The following is a 22,004-nucleotide window of genomic DNA, read 5'->3' as shown; positions in this document are numbered from 1 at the left end:
TTTTAAAGAGTGTCCAGCCCAGCTGTGCTAGTCCAATGAGGAGGACAGACCCTGTGGACACAATCTAAGGCCCACCACCACTGCTACTTCTCATAGACTATGTGTGTACGTCTGACCAGATGCGCAAACTCATCATCCAACTAACTAACACACAGAACCAATCAATCCCCATCACTACCATCTAGGTCTAGTGTGTGTTAATGTTAAGTGTTTACATGATTAGTGACGTCCGCCGTGCCGTAACTGCACAGACTCGTTGTGTGTGTGTGTGCATACAAGTTGTTCCTTAACATTGGTTTTTAACATAAAGAACCTCAGGGCACCGTGTCCCCTGTTGCCTTGGTGTTGTAAAATAAACCTCCCCTCACAGCCATGCTATTTCTGCTTTCCTAAGGAAAGCCGTGATCGACGGGCATAAACAACAGAACGTACCTGTACCTGTACCTGTACCTGTACCTGTACCTGTACCTGTACCTGTACCTGTACCTGTACCTGTACCTGTACCTGTACAGTCTCTCTCTCTATGCATTACTATTTACTGTTGTCACCTGACATTTGCATCATTGGCAGTCCCACTGTTAACAACATACAATAAGTCACCTGTAATATATAGACACACGCACACACACACTCGCGCACACACACACTCGCGCACACACACACTCGCGCACACACACGCGCACACACACACGCGCACACACACACACGCACGCACACACGCACGCACGCACACACATGCACACACGCGCACACACACGCGCACACACACACGCACACACACACACGCACGCACGCGCACACACACACACACGCACACACACACGCGCACACACACACGCGCACACACACACGCATGCACGCACACACGCACACACACACACACACACACACACACACACACACACACACACACACACACACACACACACACACACACACACACACACACACACACACACACACATACACACACACACACACATTCCCATTAAACTGACATCACTGAGACCTCTCCCTTTGAGTCACTAACACTCAACTGCTTTGGTCTGCTGGTCTGTTGACATTGAGGACAGCCAATCCCTTCCTTTTAAACTCTCCAGACCAGTTTGAGTCTTCAGCAACCGTTCCATTGTGTTGTCGAGACAGTACAGAGAGAGGGGGGGGGGCAAATGGAAGCCATACCTACATAGAGACACATACTGTAGCATTAAACAACACAGTACGTTGGATCCTGAGTGGAGTGGCTTGAGCTATATAGCAGAGGGTACAATAGGTTGAGGAGGGACTCATAGCGCTCTCTCTCTCTCTCTCTCTCTCTCTCTCTCCTCTCTTTTCTCTTTTGCAAGCGCTCAAATGACACCTCCTCACCTTTAACTTCGCTCTCTCTCTCCTTTCATTTTACTGACCCAGATATACACAAACAGACACCAGTGGTGTCAACAACAACAACACACACACACACACACACCATCCACACAAAAGACAAGGACACAGACAAACACAAGGCACAGACAAGCATTGACCTGTGTATAGAAACAGCACGGCAATAAAAGTTGCTCTGAAAGCTTGACTTAACACCGCAGTGCAGAGTGTGAACCTCTGAGACAGGCAGGGAGCCAACCAGACCAGCCAGGAGACCAAACAGCAGATAAAGTTCACCCACCGCTCTCTCTCCTTCTCCCTCTCTCTCTCCTTCGCTCGTCGCGACTTTTGCAGGAGTCCGATTAGAATCACCGCAGCCCGGATCCCAGCCTTTTTAGAGTGGACCCTCGGAGGAGCGGGCTCAGGAGTGGAGCCTGACATGGTGTCTGGTTGTGGTTCTGGATCCAGACTGTGTTGTGCTGTAGTCCCTGATGGGTTAGTGGTCCTAACGGACCACACTGTACAGCAGCACTGCCACACACAACGTCACCGGCACAGGCAGACTGACTGTATTTCTGCATCTCTGTCTACCTCTTTCTTTCTCATGCGCTCTCCCTCTCCCTCACTCGCTCCCTCCTTCCCGGCTCTCTATCCCTTCCCACCTCCGCCTGATAGGCAGGGCTTGGTGTAGGCTCTGCCCATTTCTCCTCCTCCTCCCTCACTCTCTGTGTGCTTTCACAGTCTTGACTAAATTCGCTTGCACATTACTGCTATGTGCTATTTGAGATTACTGCTATGTCCTATTTGAGATTACTGCTATTTGAGGTTACTGCTGTGCTATTTGAGATTACTGCTATGTGCTATTTGAGATTACTGCTATTTGAGATTACTGCTATGTGCTATTTGAGATTACTGCTATGTGCTATTTGAGACTACTGCTATTTGAGATTACTGCTATGTCCTATTTGAGATTACTGCTACGTGCTATTTGAGATTACTGCTATGTGCTATTTGAGATTACTGCTATTTGAGATTGCTGCTATGTCCCATTTGAGATTACTGCTATGTGCGATTACTGCTATGTGCTATTTGAGATTACTGCTATGTGCTATTTGAGATTACTGCTATGTGCGATTACTGCTATGTCTTGTTTAAGATTACTGCTATGTGTGATTACTGCTATGTGCTATTTGAGATTACTGCTATGTGTGATTACTGCTATGTGCTATTTGAGATAACTGCTATGTTCTATTTGAGATTACTGCTATATGAGATTACTGATATGTGCTATTTGAGGCTACTGCTATTTGAGATAACTGCTATGTTCTATTTGAAGCTACTGCTATTTGAGATTACTGCTATGTGCTATTTGAGATTACTGCTATGTGAGGTTACTGCTATTTGAGATTACTGCTATGTCCTATTTGAGATTACTGCTATGTGCTATTTGAGATTACTGCTATTTGAGATTGCTGCTATGTCCCGTTTGAGATTACTGCTATGTGCGATTACTGCTATGTGCTATTTGAGATTACTGCTATGTGCGATTACTGCTATGTCTTGTTTAAGATTACTGCTATGTGTGATTACTGCTATGTGCTATTTGAGATTACTGCTATGTGTGATTACTGCTATGTGCTATGTGTGATTACTGCTATGTGTGATTACTGCTATGTGCTATGTGTGATTACTGCTATGTGTGATTACTGCTATGTGCTATGTGTGATTACTGCTATGTGCTATGTGTGATTACTGCTATGTGTGATTACTGCTATGTGCTATTTGAGATTACTGCTATGTGTGATTACTGCTATGTGCTATGTGTGATTACTGCTATGTGCGATTACTGCTATGTGTGATTACTGCTATGTGCTATTTGAGATTACTGCTATGTGAGGTTACTGCTATTTGAGATTACTGCTATGTCCTATTTGAGATTACTGCTATGTGCTATTTGAGATTACCGCTATTTGAGATTACTGCTATGTCCCATTTGAGATTACTGCTATGTGCGATTACTGCTATGTGCTATTTGAGATTACTGCTATGTGCGATTACTGCTATGTGCTATTTGAGATTACTGCTATGTGCTATTTGAGATTACTGCTATGTGCGATTACTGCTATGTCTTGTTTAAGATTACTGCTATGTGTGATTACTGCTATGTGCTATTTGAGATAACTGCTATGTTCTATTTGAGATTACTGCTATATGAGATTACTGATATGTGCTATTTGAGGCTACTGCTATTTGAGATAACTGCTATGTTCTATTTGAAGCTACTGCTATTTGAGATTACTGCTATGTGCTATTTGAGATTACTGCTATTTGAGGTTACTGCTGTGCTATTTGAGATTACTGCTATGTGCGATTACTGCTATGTGCGATTACTGCTATGTGTGATTACTGCTATGTGTTATTTGATATTACTGCCATGTGCGATTACTGCTATGTCCTGTTTAAGATTACTGCTATGTGCGATTACTGCTATGTGCTATTTGAAATTACTGCTATTTGAGATAACTGATATGTTCTATTTGAGATTACTGCTTTACGAGATTACTGCTATGTACTATTTGAGATTACTGCTATGTACTATTTGAGACTACTGCTATGTACTATTTGAGACTACTGCTATGTGCTATTTGAAATTACTGCTATTTGAGATAACTGATATGTTCTATTTGAGATTACTGCTTTACGAGATTACTGCTATGTACTATTTGAGATTACTGCTATGTGCTATTTGAGACTACTGCTATTTGAGATTACTGCTATGTGCTATTTGAGACTACTGCTATTTGAGATTGCTGCTATATGTGCTATTTGCCAAATTGTATATAACGTATGCCTAATGGCTTGTCATTTTGTCATCCTTGTTTCCTATCTAATCTCCTCTGTGACCTTGTTCGATTTCACCTCTGTGTTTTTTGACACACTCTCTCACTTTGTGAAATCTCCATTTAAACAGCATATCAGAAGCCTTCTGCGGTTGCCAAGAACATTGGAATTGAAGCGTAACTGCACAGAACAAATAGAAGATAGGCTTAGAGAAATTACAAACCAAACGCTAATAACTCTCTCTCCATCTCTCCCTCGATCTCTGTCTATCTCCATTTCTCTCTCTCCATTTCTCTTTCCTCATCTACCTCAATTTCCCTCTCCCTGCACCTCTTTCACTCTCTCCATCTCTCTCTCTTTCTTCCATGAATCCCTCTTTCCATCCATCAATTTCTCTCCCTCCCTCCATCTCTCTTCCTCCCTCCATCTCTCTCTTCCTTTGCCCTTCCTCCATCTCTCTTCCTCTCTCCCTCCCTTCATCTCTCTTCCTCTCCCTCCCTGCATCTCTCTTCCTCCCTCACTCTTTCTTCCATGCATCCCTTTTTCCCTCCCCAATTTCTCTCCGTCCCTCCATCTCTCTTCCTCTCTCCCTCCATCCATCTCTCTTACTCTCCCTCCCTCCCTCCATTTCTCTTCCTTTCTCCCTCCCTCCATCTCTCTTCCCTCCATCTCTGTCTGAGACCAGCTGATGCTCTAACTCCTCCCCCAAATCTTGGCAAACACGAGTCACCATCATTCTTACCCAGAACCCACTGCAGCCAGCGAGAAATTATTTTCTGTTCTCTCTCCCTCCATCTCTGTCTGTCCTTCCCTCTCCTCCTTTGGCCACCTGTTTGCCTTTCATCTGCTCTCTGTTTGACAGCGCAATGACTTGCATGTTTCTCACCAACTCTCCCTCCACTCCTATTGTCTGCCGTCTGTACAGTACAGTACAGTAGAGTACAGCACAGTGTCCACTCTCGCACTGCACTCCCATAAGCCCTCCTGGATGGACAAAGGCTTTCTGTGTCTGTCTGACTGTCTGTGAAGCCGCAAGTGTCTTCACAGGCTCAACAGTGGAGGGTCCATAGACACATGTACAGTTGAAGTCGGAAGTTTACATACACTTAGCTTGGAGTCATTAAAACTCGTTTTTCAACCACCCCACAAATGTCTTGTTAACAAACTATAGTTTTGGCAAGAGGGTTAGGACATCTACTTTGTGCTTGACACAAGTCATTTATACAACAATTGTTTACAGACTGATTATTTCACTTATAATTCACTGTATCACAATTCCAGTGGGTCAGAAGTGTACATACACTAAGTTGACTGTGCCTTGAAACAGCTTGGAAAATTCCAGAAAATTACGTCATGGCTTTAGAAGGTTCTTATTGGCTAATTTACATAATTTGAGTCAATTGGAGGTGTACCTGTGGATGTATTTCAAGGCCTATCTTCAAACTCAGTGCCTCTTTGCTTGACATCATGGGAAAATCAAAAGAAATCAGCCAAGATCTCAGAAAAATAATTGTAGACCTCCACAAGTCTGGTTCATCCTTGGGAGCAATTTCCCATTCATCTGTACAAACAATAGTATGCAAGTATAAACACCATGGGACCACACAGCTGTCATACTGCTCAGGGAGGAGATGCATTCTATCTCCTGGAGATGAACGTACTTTGGTGCTAAAAGTGCAAATCAATCCCAGAACAACAGCAAAGGACCTTGTGAAGATGCTGGAGGATACCGGTACAAAAGCATCTATATCCACAGTAAAACAAGTCCTATATCGGCATAACCTTAAAATGTCGCTCAGTAAGGAAGAAGCCACTGCTCAAAAACCGCCATAAAAAAGTCAGACTATGGTTTGCTGCACATGGGGACAACGATCATACTTTTTGGAGAAATATCCTCTGGTCCGATGAAACAAAAATATAACTGTGCCATAATGATCATCGTTATGTTTGGAGGAAAAAGGGGGAGGCTTGCAAGCCGAAGAACACCATCCCAACCGTGAAGCACCGGGGGTGGCAGCATCATGTTTTGGGGGTGCTTTGCTGCATGAGGGACTGGTGCACTTCAAAAATAGATGGCATCATGAGAAAGGAAAATTATGTGGATATATTGAAGCAACATCTCAAGACATCAGTCAGGAAATTAAAGCTTGGCCGCAAATGGGTCTTCCAAATGGACAATGACCGCAATGACCGCAAATGGACAATGACCGCAAGGATACTTATATATATATATATATATTTAATACGAGCGATCCTCTGTAGCTCAGTTGTTAGAGCACGGAGTTTGCAATGACAAGGTAGTGGGTTCAATTCCCAGGACCACCTCCACGCAAAATGGCTCATTCATATGATGAATTAATAATTGATTTCTAATAGCTCTGATATTTGCCCTGCCCCTTCAGTCTCCCTTGGAAATCAGGGCCTCATCAGGTATTCACCCTGGTTAAGCCTCAATGCAGGAGTGAGGGGGCTTTCAACCCTTAAAGTCAGAACCCAAAAGAAACAACAAAGACAACAAATGTCACAGCAATAAAGGTAGAGGTACTAGATCTATCTGCATAGCATCTCCAGTGTTCTGTCTATGTCATGGTAACGCTGAGCCAACGCTGCGCATTTGCCTACCGACACCTGTCCCCTTGGCAACCCCACGAAGACTTAGGAGACGGGAGGAGATGAGGGAAATCATGTTGTTTTGTTGTTGCTGCACAATTAAGTTAATGACCACTTTTTAGTGATTACGAGAAGATTGTTGAGATGTGTGAGTAGCACATAACAGTCATAACAGTATATGAGTCATGTCAAGGAAGTCACTGTTTTACCCAATTAACTACCCATGTTTATTGACTTTCATATGCTTTATTACATGTTCGAGACTCATCTGTCTGTAGAGCTTGTCAGGGATCTGTATCCCAGCTGAGGATTCTCCAAGCCTCCCTTGTGTGTGTGTGTGTGTGTGTGTGTGTGTGTGTGTGTGTGTGTGTGTGTGTGTGTGTGTGTGTGTGTGTGTGTGTGTGTGTGTGTGTGTGTGTGTGTGTGTGTGTGTGTGTGTGTGTGTGTGTGTGTGTGTGTGTGTGTGCAGATGTGTGTGTGTCAGTGAGGCTCTGGGGCGACAGAGAGAGAGAGACAAACAAGCTCCCACTCCTCCTACCCGACTGGAGAGCCAGGTTCCACAGGGGCTTCTGTAAACACATGAATACACAGACTTCACAGACCTCAGCCCTCCCATTCCCTCCTCACATGATGCCTCCTCCTCCCAGTCCCACCCTGAGTCCTCTCCTTGTCTCCCCCACCAACGGTGCTCTCCTGTGTGGTGGACCATTTCATGCGCCTCCTCCATCGCGGTGGATCACTCAGGGGTTTGTTGTGCTTGTACGTCAGCAGGTGGGAAGTGGGATGCCTGTATCCCAGACTGACACACAACCAGAAGCGACTGTGACAGCCACCGTTCCTGTTTGGTACACACACATAGAGACTGACACACACATGCACACACATACTAAGCACTCATCCCAAGAGTGCACACACACACAGACACACACAGACACACAGCTCCCCCAGTGTGTAATAAATGAAAATATATCAATCTGCCACCCTGGCACGCTTTGCTGTCGTCACACACAAACAGCAGGGTGAGACTGCAATGCCAGCCAGCCATCCTACCACCTCACTATGCCACGTCACAGTGTCACACACAAACAGCAGGGTGAGACTGCAATGCCAGCCAGCCATCCTACCATCTCACTACGCCACGTCAGTGTCACACAAACAGCAGGGTGAGACTGCAATGCCAGCCAGCCATCCTACCACCTCACTACGCCACGTCAGTGTCACACAAACAGCAGGGTGAGACTGCAATGCCAGCCAGCCATCCTACCATCTCACTACGCCACGTCAGTGTCACACAAACAGCAGGGTGAGACTGCAATGCCAGCCAGCCATCCTACCACCTAACTACGCCAAGTCACAGTGTCACACAAATAGCAGGGTGAGACTGCAATGCCAGCCAGCCATCCTACCACCTCACTACGCCAAGTCACAGTGTCACACAAATAGCAGGGTGAGACTGCAATGCCAGCCAGCCATCCTACCACCTCACTACGCCAAGTCACAGTGTCACACAAATAGCAGGGTGAGACTGCAATGCCAGCCAGCCATCCTACCACCTCACTACGCCACATCACAAAGGCAAATCAAATTGTGTTCGTCAGATGTTTCGTAAACAACAGGTGTGAACTAACAGTGACATGCTGTGTCTCATAAAACAAAGAGATGCCACTATCACTACGCCATCTCATTGTCCACGCCACCCAGCGTAGAAACACACACACGTACACACACCACGGATTCCACACCAAGAATTTAGCATAGGGGAGAGATGACCTTCACAGCTGGTGCAGAGGAGCACCCATCTCTGTGGACTACAAACGAGTGCTTCGCTTACACACTTAACTCAGCACTTTCCCTCTCTCCTCGCCCCTCCTCCACCCGCTGCTCCCTCGCTCCCCTCTCTCTCTCTTCATCTCACACTTCTAGTGTGACAACTCCTCACGAGACAGCCACAGCCTCTCAAGAACGGGAGCAAACCAAATGATAAACGATGACTCTCTCTCACTCACTCACTCTCTCTCACTCTCTCTCTCTCTCACACACACACACACACACACACACACACACACACACACACACACACACACACACACACACACACACACACACACACACACACACACACACACACACACACACACACACACACACACACACACACACACACACACACACACACACACACTCTCTCGAATAAGGTGACTGCGGCCATGGGACTGTAGGATTTCATGACCAAAGGTCGGTGCCAAACTAAACTAACAGGCCCAAAATAGCGGCCTAGCTCATTGAGATGTGGTGAACTAGCTCATTGAGATGTGGCCAACTAGCTCATTGAGATGTGGCCAACTAGCTCATCGAGATGTGGCCAACTAGCTCACTGAGATGTGGCTATCTAGTTCATTGAGATGTGGCGAGCTAGCTCATTGAATGTGGCGAGCTAGCTCATTGAGATGTGGCTAGCTAGTTCATTGAGATGTGGCGAGCTAGCTCATTGAAATGTGGCTAGCTAGCTCATTGAGATGTGGTGAGCCAGCTTATTGTGATGTGGCGAGCCAGCTTATTGAGATGCAGCTAGCTTCTCATTAAGATGTGGCTAGCTAGCTCATTGTGATGTAGCGAGCCAGCTTATTGAGATGTGGCTAGCTAGCTCATTGTGATGTGGCGAGCCAGCTTATTGAGATGCAGCTAGCTTCTCATTAAGATGTGGCTAGCTAGCTCACTGAGATGTGGCGAGCCAGCTTATTGAGATGTGGCTAGCTAGCTCATTGTGATGTGGCGAGCCAGCTTATTGAGATGCAGCTAGCTTCTCATTAAGATGTGGCTAGCTAGCTCACTGAGATGTGGCGAGCCAGCTTATTGAGATGTGGCTAGCTAGCTCATTGTGATGTGGCGAGCCAGCTTATTGAGATGCAGCTAGCTTCTCATTAAGATGTGGCTAGCTAGCTCACTGAGATGTGGTGAGCCAGCTTATTGAGATGTGGCTAGCTAGCTCATTGTGATGTGGCGAGCCAGCTTATTGAGATGCAGCTAGCTTCTCATTAAGATGTGGCTAGCTAGCTCACTGAGATGTGGTGAGCCAGCTTATCGAGATGTGGCTAGCTAGCTCATTGTGATGTGGCGAGCCAGCTCATTGAGATGTGGCTAGCTAGCTCATTGTGATGTGGCGAGCTAGCTCATTGTGATGTGGCGAGCCAGCTTATTGAGATGTGGCTAGCTAGCTCATTGTGATGTGGCGAGCCAGCTTATTGAGATGCAGCTAGCTTCTCATTAAGATGTGGCTAGCTAGCTCACTGAGATGTGGTGAGCCAGCTTATTGAGATGTGACTAGCTAGCTCATTGAGATGTGGCGAGCCAGCTTATTGAGATGTGGCGAACTAGCTCATTGAGATGTGGCGAGCTTGCTCATTGAGATGTGGCGAGCTTGCTCATTGAGATGTGGCTAGCTAGCTCACTTAGATGTGGTGAGCCAGCTTATTGAGATGTGTCGAACTAGCTTATTGAGATGTGGCGAGCTAGCTTATTGAGATGTGGCGAACTAGCTTATTGAGATGTGGCGAGCTAGCTCATTGAGATGTGGCTAGCTAGCTCATTGAGATGTGGCTAGCTAGTTCATTGAGATGTGGCTAGCTAGCTCATTGAGATGTGGCGAGCCAGCTTATTGAGATGCAGCTAGCTTCTCATTAAGATGTGGCTAGCTAGCTCACTGAGATGTGGCGAGCCAGCTTATTGAGATGTGGCGAACTAGCTCATTGAGATGTGGCAAGCCAGCTTATTGAGATGTGGCGAACTAGCTTATTGAGATGTGGCGAGCTAGCTCATTGTGATGTGGCGAGCTAGCTCATTGTGATGTGGCGAGCCAGCTTATTGAGATGTGGCTAGCTAGCTCATTGTGATGTGGCGAGCCAGCTTATTGAGATGCAGCTAGCTTCTCATTAAGATGTGGCTAGCTAGCTCACTGAGATGTGGTGAGCCAGCTTATTGAGATGTGACTAGCTAGCTCATTGAGATGTGGCGAGCCAGCTTATTGAGATGTGGCGAACTAGCTCATTGAGATGTGGCGAGCTTGCTCATTGAGATGTGGCGAGCTTGCTCATTGAGATGTGGCTAGCTAGCTCACTTAGATGTGGTGAGCCAGCTTATTGAGATGTGTCGAACTAGCTTATTGAGATGTGGCGAGCTAGCTTATTGAGATGTGGCGAACTAGCTTATTGAGATGTGGCGAGCTAGCTCATTGAGATGTGGCTAGCTAGCTCATTGAGATGTGGCTAGCTAGTTCATTGAGATGTGGCTAGCTAGCTCATTGAGATGTGGCGAGCCAGCTTATTGAGATGCAGCTAGCTTCTCATTAAGATGTGGCTAGCTAGCTCACTGAGATGTGGCGAGCCAGCTTATTGAGATGTGGCGAACTAGCTCATTGAGATGTGGCAAGCCAGCTTATTGAGATGTGGCGAACTAGCTTATTGAGATGTGGCGAGCTAGCTCATTGAGATGTGGCTAGCTAGCTCATTGAGATGTGGCTAGCTAGTTCATTGAGATGTGGCTAGCTAGCTCATTGAGATGTGGCGAGCCAGCTTATTGAGATGCAGCTAGCTTCTCATTAAGATGTGGCTAGCTAGCTCACTGAGATGTGGCGAGCCAGCTTATTGAGATGTGGCGAACTAGCTCATTGAGATGTGGCGAGCCAGCTTATTGAGATGTGGCGAGCCAGCTTATTGAGATGTGGCGAGCCAGCTTATTGAGATGTGGCGAGCCAGCTTATTGAGATGTGGCGAACTAGCTTATTGAGATGTGGCGAGCTAGCTCATTGAGATGTGGCTAGCTAGGTCATTGAGATGTGGCTAGCTAGTTCATTGAGATGTGGCTAGCTAGCTCATTGAGATGTGGCGAGCCAGCTTATTGAGATGCAGCTAGCTTCTCATTAAGATGTGGCTAGCTAGCTCACTGAGATGTGGCGAGCCAGCTTATTGAGATGTGGCGAACTAGCTCATTGAGATGTGGCGAGCCAGCTTATTGAGATGTGGCGAGCCAGCTTATTGAGATGTGGCGAACTAGCTTATTGAGATGTGGCGAACTAGCTCATTGAGATGTGGCGAGCTAGCTCATTGAGATGTGGCGAGCCAGCTTATTGAGATGTGGCGAACTAGCTCATTGAGATGTGGCGAGCCAGCTTATTGAGATGTGGCGAACTAGCTCATTGAGATGTGGCGAGCCAGCTTATTGAGATGTGGCGAACTAGCTCATTGAGATGTGGCGAGCTAGCTCATTGAGATGTGGCGAACTAGCTCATTGAGATGTGGCGAGCCAGCTTATTGAGATGTGGCGAACTAGCTCATTGAGATGTGGCGAGCCAGCTCATTGAGATGTGGCGAACTAGCTCATTGAGATGTGGCGAACTAGCTCATTGAGATGTGGTGAGCTAGCTCATTGAGATGTGGCGAGCCAGCTTATTGAGATGTGGCGAACTAGCTCATTGAGATGTGGCGAACTAGCTCATTGAGATGTGGCGAACTAGCTCATTGAGATGTGGCGAACTAGCTCATTGAGATGTGGCGAACTAGCTCATTGAGATGTGGCGAACTAGCTCATTGAGATGTGGCGAGCCAGCTCATTGAGATGTGGCGAGCCAGCTTATTGAGATGTGGCGAACTAGCTCATTGAGATGTGGCGAGCCAGCTTATTGAGATGTGGCGAACTAGCTCATTGAGATGTGGCGAGCTAGCTCATTGAGATGTGGCGAACTAGCTCATTGAGATGTGGCGAGCCAGCTTATTGAGATGTGGCGAACTAGCTCATTGAGATGTGGCGAGCCAGCTTATTGAGATGTGGCGAACTAGCTCATTGAGATGTGGCGAGCCAGCTTATTGAGATGTGGCGAACTAGCTTATTGAGATGTGGCGAGCTAGCTCATTGAGATGTGGCTAGCTAGCTCATTGAGATGTGGCGAGCCAGCTTATTGAGATGCAGCTAGCTTCTCATTAAGATGTGGCTAGCTAGCTCACTGAGATGTGGCGAGCCAGCTTATTGAGATGTGGCGAACTAGCTCATTGAGATGTGGCGAGCCAGCTTATTGAGATGTGGCGAGCCAGCTTATTGAGATGTGGCGAACTAGCTTATTGAGATGTGGCGAACTAGCTCATTGAGATGTGGCGAGCTAGCTCATTGAGATGTGGCGAGCCAGCTTATTGAGATGTGGCGAACTAGCTCATTGAGATGTGGCGAGCCAGCTTATTGAGATGTGGCGAACTAGCTCATTGAGATGTGGCGAGCTAGCTCATTGAGATGTGGCGAACTAGCTCATTGAGATGTGGCGAGCCAGCTTATTGAGATGTGGCGAACTAGCTCATTGAGATGTGGCGAGCCAGCTTATTGAGATGTGGCGAACTAGCTCATTGAGATGTGGCGAGCCAGCTTATTGAGATGTGGCGAACTAGCTTATTGAGATGTGGCGAGCTAGCTCATTGAGATGTGGCTAGCTAGCTCATTGAGATGTGGCTAGCTAGTTCATTGAGATGTGGCTAGCTAGCTCATTGAGATGTGGCGAGCCAGCTTATTGAGATGCGGCTAGCTTCTCATTAAGATGTGGCTAGCTAGCTCACTGAGATGTGGCGAGCCAGCTTATTGAGATGTGGCGAACTAGCTCATTGAGATGTGGCGAGCCAGCTTATTGAGATGTGGCGAGCCAGCTTATTGAGATGTGGCGAACTAGCTTATTGAGATGTGGCGAACTAGCTCATTGAGATGTGGCGAGCTAGCTCATTGAGATGTGGCGAGCCAGCTTATTGAGATGTGGCGAACTAGCTCATTGAGATGTGGCGAGCCAGCTTATTGAGATGTGGCGAACTAGCTCATTGAGATGTGGCGAGCTAGCTCATTGAGATGTGGCGAACTAGCTCATTGAGATGTGGCGAGCCAGCTTATTGAGATGTGGCGAACTAGCTCATTGAGATGTGGCGAGCCAGCTTATTGAGATGTGGCGAGCCAGCTTATTGAGATGTGGCGAACTAGCTTATTGAGATGTGGCGAACTAGCTCATTAAGATGTGGCGAGCTAGCTCATTGAGATGTGGCTAGCTAGCTCATTGAGATGTGGCTAGCTAGTTCATTGAGATGTGGCTAGCTAGCTCATTGAGATGTGGCGAGCCAGCTTATTGAGATGCGGCTAGCTTCTCATTAAGATGTGGCTAGCTAGCTCACTGAGATGTGGCGAGCCAGCTTATTGAGATGTGGCGAACTAGCTCATTGAGATGTGGCGAGCCAGCTTATTGAGATGTGGCGAGCCAGCTTATTGAGATGTGGCGAACTAGCTTATTGAGATGTGGCGAACTAGCTCATTGAGATGTGGCGAGCTAGCTCATTGAGATGTGGCGAGCCAGCTTATTGAGATGTGGCGAACTAGCTCATTGAGATGTGGCGAGCCAGCTTATTGAGATGTGGCGAACTAGCTCATTGAGATGTGGCGAGCTAGCTCATTGAGATGTGGCGAACTAGCTCATTGAGATGTGGCGAGCCAGCTTATTGAGATGTGGCGAACTAGCTCATTGAGATGTGGCGAGCCAGCTCATTGAGATGTGGCGAACTAGCTCATTGAGATGTGGCGAACTAGCTCATTGAGATGTGGTGAGCTAGCTCATTGAGATGTGGCGAGCCAGCTTATTGAGATGTGGCGAACTAGCTCATTGAGATGTGGTGAGCCAGCTTATTGAGATGTGGCGAGCCAGCTTATTGAGATGTGGCGAACTAGCTCATTGAGATGTGGCGAACTAGCTCATTGAGATGTGGCGAACTAGCTCATTGAGATGTGGCGAACTAGCTCATTGAGATGTGGCGAACTAGCTCATTGAGATGTGGCGAACTAGCTCATTGAGATGTGGCGAGCCAGCTTATTGAGATGTGGCGAACTAGCTCATTGAGATGTGGCGAACTAGCTCACTGAGATGTGGCGAACTAGCTCATTGAGATGTGGCGAACTAGCTCATTGAGATGTGGCGAACTAGCTCATTGAGATGTGGCGAACTAGCTCATTGAGATGTGGCGAACTAGCTCACTGAGATGTGGCGAACTAGCTCATTGAGATGTGGCGAGCCAGCTCACTGAGATGTGGCGAGCCAGCTTATTGAGATGTGGCGAACTAGCTCATTGAGATGTGTTAAATAATCAATACATCATCAATATATCCCAAGTCAATACACTGTATTATGAAAAGGTTACAGTGTAGTTACGACCACGTAATCTGATTGGTCAAACTTGCATTTCAGCCACGATGTTATTGAGCCAAAAATCAATGCTAGCCTTTGTGTTCCTGAAAAATGACCAAATATGGGAGGTAGAGAGCGAGCCATGAGCCACGGTGACTAACGAGCCCTTAGAATCCAGAGATACAGGCTCGATACAGACTGTATACACAGAAACACATTCATTTATGACATAACATATCATTGACATGCAAGAGGATGAAAGAACATCATAGACATTACATACAGTATGTGTCTGTTTCGGGAACTGCCTCGGCTTTGTTGTAAAATGATCCTCTCTTATTTCAAAGGTTTTCTCTACCATTTTCTCTTGACAGCCTGTCTGATGAAGTAGCCTCTTTTCAAGAGGCAAGTGGACAACGGCAGAACTTAAACCCTCCCTGGGGCTAACACACTTGTGGATAGGTGTGCAAGCTTTTCATCATCATCACACGTGTGTGTGTGTGTGTGTGTGTGTGTGTGTGTGTGTGTGTGTGTGTGTGTGTGTGTGTGTGTGTGTGTGTGTGTGTGTGTGTGTGCGTGCGTGCGTGCGTGCGTGCGTGCGTGCGTGCGTGCGTGCGTGCGTGCGTGCGTGCGTGCGTGCGTGCGTGCGTGCGTGCGTGCGTGCGTAAAGTACACCGTGCCTCATGTAGGATATGCAGTGCATTCAGAGAGTATTCAGACAATACCCCATAATGACAATCAACAACTGGTTTTTAGACATTTTTGCAAATGTATTACAAATAAAAAAAGGAAATATTACATTTACGTAAGTATTCAGACCTGTTCCTCAGTACTTTGTTGAAGTACCTTTGGTAGTGATTACAGCCTCGGGTCTTCTTGGGTATGTAGATCCTCTCAAGCTCTGTCAGGTTGGATGGGGAGCATCACAGCTATTATCAGGTCTCTCCAGAGGTGTTCGATCGGGATCAAGTCTGGGCTCTGGCTGGGCCACTCAAGGACATTCACAGACTTGTCCGGAAGCCACTCTTGTGTTGTCCTGTTGGAAGGTCAACCTTTGCCACCAGTCTGAGGTCCTGAGCGCTCTGGAGCAGGTTTTTATCAAGGATCTCTCTGTACTTTGCTGCTTTCATCTTTCCCTCGATCCCGACTAGTCTCCCAGTCCCTGCTGCTGAAAAACACATCATGATGCTGCCACCACCATGCTTCAATGTAGGGATGGTGCCAGGTTTCCTCCAGAGGTGACGCTGGGCATTCAGGCCAAATCTTGGTTTCAGGCCAATCTTGGTTTCATCAAAATCTTGTTTCTCATAGTCTGAGAGTACTTTAGGTGCCTTTTGGCAAACTCCAAGCGGACTGCCATGTGCCTTTTACTGAGGAGTGGCTTCCGTCTGACCTCTCTACTATAAAGGCCTAATTGGTGGAGTGCTGCAGAGATGGTTGTCCTTTTGGAAGGTTCTCACATCAGAGCTTTTGCTCTGACATGCACTGTCAACTGTGGGACCTTATATAGACAGGTGTGTGCCTTTTCAAATCATGTCCAATTTATCACAGGTGGACTCCAATCAAGTTGTAGAAACATCTCAAGGATGATCAATGACAACAGGATACACTTGAGCTCAATTTGTTTTATTTTTTAATTTATCCTTCATTTAACTAGGCAAGTCAGTTAAGAACACATTCTTATTGACAATGACGGCCTACCAGGGAACAGTGGGTTAAATTGTTCAGAGGCAGAACGACAGATTTCTTTCCTTGTCAGCTCGGGGATTCGATCCAGCAACCTTTCGGTTACTGGCCCAACGCTCTAACCACTAGGCTACCTGCCGACCCAAAGTCTCATAATAACGGTCTGAAAACTTATGTAAATAAGGTATTTCTGTTTTTTGCTTTGTCATTATGGGGTATTGTGTGTAGATTGATGAGGGAAAAATGTATTTAATACGTTTTAGAATAAGGCTGTAACGTAACAAAATGTGGAAAAAGTCAAGAGGTTTGAATACTTTCCGAATGCACTGTAGTAATAGACCAAGGCTGTGTGGCCCACTGTCATACAGTATCTCACAATGTAAACACTAAGTTAACGTGAAAGGGAATGCAACGGGGTGCATGCAATATTATAAGAAACATTATAAACTGGGTGGTTCGAATGCTGAATGCTGAATGCCCTGAATGCTTTTATCTCCCTCACCAACTTCAAACATCTGCTATCTGAGCAGCTAACCGATCGCTGCAGCTGTACATAGTCTATCGGTAAATAGCCCACCCAATTTACCTACCTCATCCCCATACTGTTTATATTTATTTACTTTTCTGCTCTTTTGCACACCAGTATCTCTACCTGTACATGACCATCTGATCATTTATCACTCCAGTGTTAATCTGCAAAATTGTAATTATTCTCCTACCTCCTCATGCCTTTTGCACACAATGTATATAGACTCTCTTTTTCTTTTTTTTTCTACTGTGTTATTGACTTGTTAAATGTTTACTCCATGTGCAACTCTGTGTTGTCTGTTCACACTGCTATGCTTTATCCTGGCCAGTTCTCAGTTGTAAATGAGAACTTGTTCTCAACTAGCCTACCTGGTTAAATAAAGGTGAAATAAATAAAAAATGCTGATTGGCTGAAAGCCATGGTATATCAGACCGTGTACCATGGGTATGATAAAAAAAGACAATTTATTGTTTTAATTACGTTGGTAACCAGTTTATAATAGCAACAAGGCACCTCAGGGGTTTGTGATATATGCCCTTGGGCGTTATTGCTTGAAATCATATCAACAATACTACATGCAAATGACTGTATTAACATCAATTCTACTATGTAAGGGCATAAGGGCATATTGTTGTGTCAAATGGAACATCAATTGAAACACATATTATAAAATACAGTGACTCAAGACATATAGAGCTTCTACAATCCAATTCCTAGAGATTTTGCCCTCAAGCTGAGCTGTTCATTAATTCCGCTTTAGTGAGTGGGACACACTGTGGTAACGACTTGGCGCTCTGAACATACTGTAGACCTGCCCTGTGACCATGTGTCAGTACCATGACTTCAGCCCCCTCTCCTCCTCTCCCCCCCCCCTCTCTTGATCCATGTGACTCTCTCCATCTCTTTTCCCATCTCTCTTTCTCCCTGCCTCTACCTTTCCATCCATCCCTCCCAATCTCTCTTTCTTTCTCTCGCTCTGCCTCTACCTTTCCATCTCTCACTCGGCATCTTTTTCTGTTTATTTCTCCCTCCCCCTCCATCCCGCCATCATTCCTCATAGAGAGGGAGCCAGGGGCTGAGAGAGCCAGGGGCTGCTGAGTCCGCCAAACAAGACACCATGTGTTTGTCAAAAAGCGACAGATGGCAAGGGAGGTGAGAGGGAGGAGAGGAGAAAGTTTAGGCTTGACAAATAAGTCCTAGATGTAGTAGCTCCGGAACTTTCCATTGGGGGAACAAGAGTCAGTTTCAGTCCCAGGGAAGGATGAGGTGACTTCGACATAAGGTGACTTGTTTCCCCATCACCCAATGCCTTTTCAGTGTCTATGAGTGCCACAAACTCAGAATGTTGTAATTTTTTGAAGGTGATTTACCAGATAGGAGGACTGTGTTCTTGCCCCAGTTTCACCTGAGGCTCTGAACAGCTGCCTGCTGTGAGTAACACTGGCCCTGCTAAGCCAGGGGGCGCCATCAGGGTCCTTCTAGAGCTACAATGCCCGGGTTAGAGGCCACACACACACACACACACACACACACACACAACTTCCTCCTGGGCCCAAGCCAAGGGATATAAGAGCAATCCCTGTTCTCTCTCATGCTCTCTTTCTCTCTCCCTCTCTGTTCTCACTTTCCCCTCCCTCCCACATCTCTCTCTCTCTCTCAGTTGCGATTCAGAGCAGAAAGGGCCGTTTGCTGGCTGGCTGGCTGGCTGGCACCACTTCATCACTCTCACAGTGCCTCACCTAATGGCCTCACCTCAGCCCAGACGACCATTAGGACCCCTGCTCTGCTGCTGGGTGCTAACAGCACTGCCTGTCTGACACCCCATCCATCATGGGTCAATCGGTGCCCTCTGTAGCCAGGCAATGTGACGGAAACCCCTGGAGACAACCCCTTTGGACAAAATCTCAAATGATGCCCTGTTCCCAGACATAGTAGTGGAGCACTTTGGACCAGACTCCTCTATGGGGAAACGGGTCGTCATTAGAGAGCATCCTCTGTGTCATCAGTGCCAACGCATGGATCTGTGACCTCTCAATTTCTGCACAGGAATATGAGGCAAAGGTTCCCCAATCCCCTTTATACAACCTTCCAAGGCACCAGTTGATTAATCTACACAATCAAACAAAATCGAATCAAATGAAATGATATTTTTCACATGCTTCCTAAACAACGGGTGAAATGCTTCGTTTACTACGGCCCTTTCCCAACGGTGCAGAGAGAAAAATATAGAAAAAAATAATAAATTGGAATGATTAAATATTGAGTAACTTGGCTGTATACACCGGGTACCAGTACCGAGTCGATGCACAGGGGTAAGAGGTCATTGAGGTAGATATGTACAGTAGACAGTAGCAGCAGCGTATGGTAGGAGTCAAAACGGTTAGTGCAAAGAGGGTCAATGCAGATAGTCCGGGTAGCTATTTGATTAACTACAATATTTATCAGTCTTATGGCTTGGGGGTAGAATCTGTTCAGGGTCGTGTTGGTTCCAGACTTGGTGCATCGGTGCTACTTGCCGTTCGGTGACAGGGAGAACAATCTGTGACTTGGGTGGCTGGAGTCTTTGATCAAGGCCTTCCTCTGACACCTTCTTAAGCACATTGACTACGGTGGTCTGCTTGAAACATGGAGATATAACAGACTGGTTGAAAATGTCAGTGAAGCCACCCGCCAGCTGTTCAGCGCATGCTCTGAGTGCGCATCCTGGTCATCCGTCTGACCCCTCGGCCTTGCGAATGGTAACCTGTTTTCAGGTGAGATCACACAGTCGCCTGGAGCCGCTGTCGCTCCCGGGGGCCCAAATGTGAAAATGGAGGGAGAGACGCAAAGTGAGATGAAACTGACAACAGGTCTCTGACAACTGTAAAATGAAGAAGAGGACAAAAGGACAATAAAACATTGTATTTGCCACTAAGCAGACGCTTTCATCCAAAGCGACTTAAGGTCAAGCGTGCATCCATTTGAGGTATCTGTGGTCGTGGGGAATCGAACCCACTATCCCGCCGTTGTCAGCGCCATGCTCTACCAACTGATCTACAGAGGAGGAAAGGGTGACTATAATACGAATCTATGAGGAATAACAAACACCATTTCTATGAGGTGCAGTGATTGCCGGGTCAGCTAATCAGAACGCATTTAGCTCATCCCCCAGTGATTTCCTTGCTGCTGTCTAGCTCTGAGGCTTTCTAACGTAATTGATGCTCTCACTCCTCTACAGGGAAGAGGAGTCAGCTTCCACCTCCACACACACACACACACACACACACACACACACACACACACACACACACACACACACACACACACACACACACACACACACACACACACACACACACACACACACACACACACACACACACACACACACACACACACACACACACACACACACACACACACACACACACACACAAGCGCCTTCTTCCTTTCCTCTATGTCTGAATTGAATAGCTTAAAGACCTGTTTTGCTCCGCGACAGTGAGCCCCAGTCAGTCCGTCTCCCCTTTTCTTTCTTCCTCCTCTGGGCCAAAATGTCATTTATTACATTTGTGTCATAAAACAATTTCCTGGTTGTCATTCTATTTGCTGAGAGGGATGACCGAGCCAGAGCTGACAGCGGGGGTTAACCATTCGCTCACCCTGGTTCTGGGAGCCAGACACTAGGATGGGAGGAGAGAAGGAGGAGGGAGAAAACAGAGGGAGGGAGGGAGGAAGGGAGAGAGGGAGAGAGAGAAAGAGAGGAACAGAGAGAGAGAGAGAGAGAGAGAGAGAGAGAGAGAGAGAGAGAGAGAGAGAGAGAGAGAGAGAGAGAGAGAGAGAGAGAGAGAGAGAGAGAGAGACAAAGGTACAGAGGGGGACCCACACAGTCAACACGACTATTTGATTTCACACACCACTGCCATTAGCCTGCCTCGCTTCTGAAACACTACTGAAAAGCTCTATACAACAGTGTACGAAAGTAATCTACTAGTATTCCATCCATAGCTGTGTGTCAACAAATCTAAACATCCACCGCTACAGCAGAGCAAGAACAGCAGTAACAACACTAAGGGGAAAACATCCCCAGGTGTGTATATTAATATGGGGGAGAAATAATTCCTCCTTTTATAGTGACTTTTTTGGAGATTAGCTAGGCAGACTTTCTCCGCCGTCTCTGACGCACAAAATGGAACGGGCACCGTTTTAATAGATTTTCGACAAGTAATTTATGAATTCAGATAAGAAACACAGAGCTGTGTGTCCCATCTCTGTTGGAGTCGGTGTGTGTGTGTGTGAGAGAGAGAGAGAGAGAGAGAGAGAGAGAGAGAGAGAGAGAGAGAGAGAGAGAGAGAGAGAGAGAGAGAGAGAGAGAGAGAGAGAGAGAGAGAGAGAGAGAATGAGAATGAGAATGAGAATGAGAATGAGAGAGAGAGAGAGAGAGAGAGAGAGAGAGAGAGAGAGAGAGAGAGAGAGAGAGAGAGAGAGAGAGAGAGAGAGAGAGAGAGAGAGAGAGAGAGAGAGAGAGAGAGAGAGAGAGAGAGAGAGAGAGAGAGAGAGAGAGAGAGAGAGATATAAAGGTATTGAGGGAAAGATATTGCTGTGTGTGTGCGCGCGTGTGTGGGAGAGAGATAAAGGTATTGAGAGAAAGATATTGCTGTGTGTGTGTGAGAGAGAGAGATAAAAGTATTGAGAGAAAGAAATTGCTGTGTATTTGTGCAAGTGTTTGTCTTACGTGCACATACTGTACCATATGTCTAAACGACTGTCTTCATACATGGTACACACTGACAATAAAGGACACTC

General features: G+C 46.5%; 1 protein-coding gene across 9 annotated transcripts in view; it reads right to left on the bottom strand.

Moving 5' to 3' along the window:
- The window catches only part of LOC124004756 (rap1 GTPase-activating protein 2-like), a 128,821-nt gene that overhangs the window by 61,687 nt on the left and 45,130 nt on the right, over positions 1-22,004 (bottom strand). The window contains exon 1 of one of the 9 annotated variants that reach the window (XM_046313513.1): positions 1,664-1,972. The exons of 7 other annotated variants lie outside the window; for them this stretch is intronic. The gene's annotated coding sequence lies outside the window, so the exon portion shown is untranslated. Of the gene's footprint in view, positions 1-1,663; positions 1,973-22,004 lie in introns of those variants that run through there. One more of the 9 variants, XM_046313518.1, reaches the window with a different exon arrangement.

This window comes from Oncorhynchus gorbuscha, linkage group LG19 (assembly GCF_021184085.1).
Source record: "Oncorhynchus gorbuscha isolate QuinsamMale2020 ecotype Even-year linkage group LG19, OgorEven_v1.0, whole genome shotgun sequence".
NCBI classification, from domain to species: Eukaryota; Metazoa; Chordata; class Actinopteri; order Salmoniformes; family Salmonidae; genus Oncorhynchus; species Oncorhynchus gorbuscha.
Note: the sequence above shows the minus strand (reverse complement) of the source record. Positions and strands in the feature narration are given on the sequence as shown.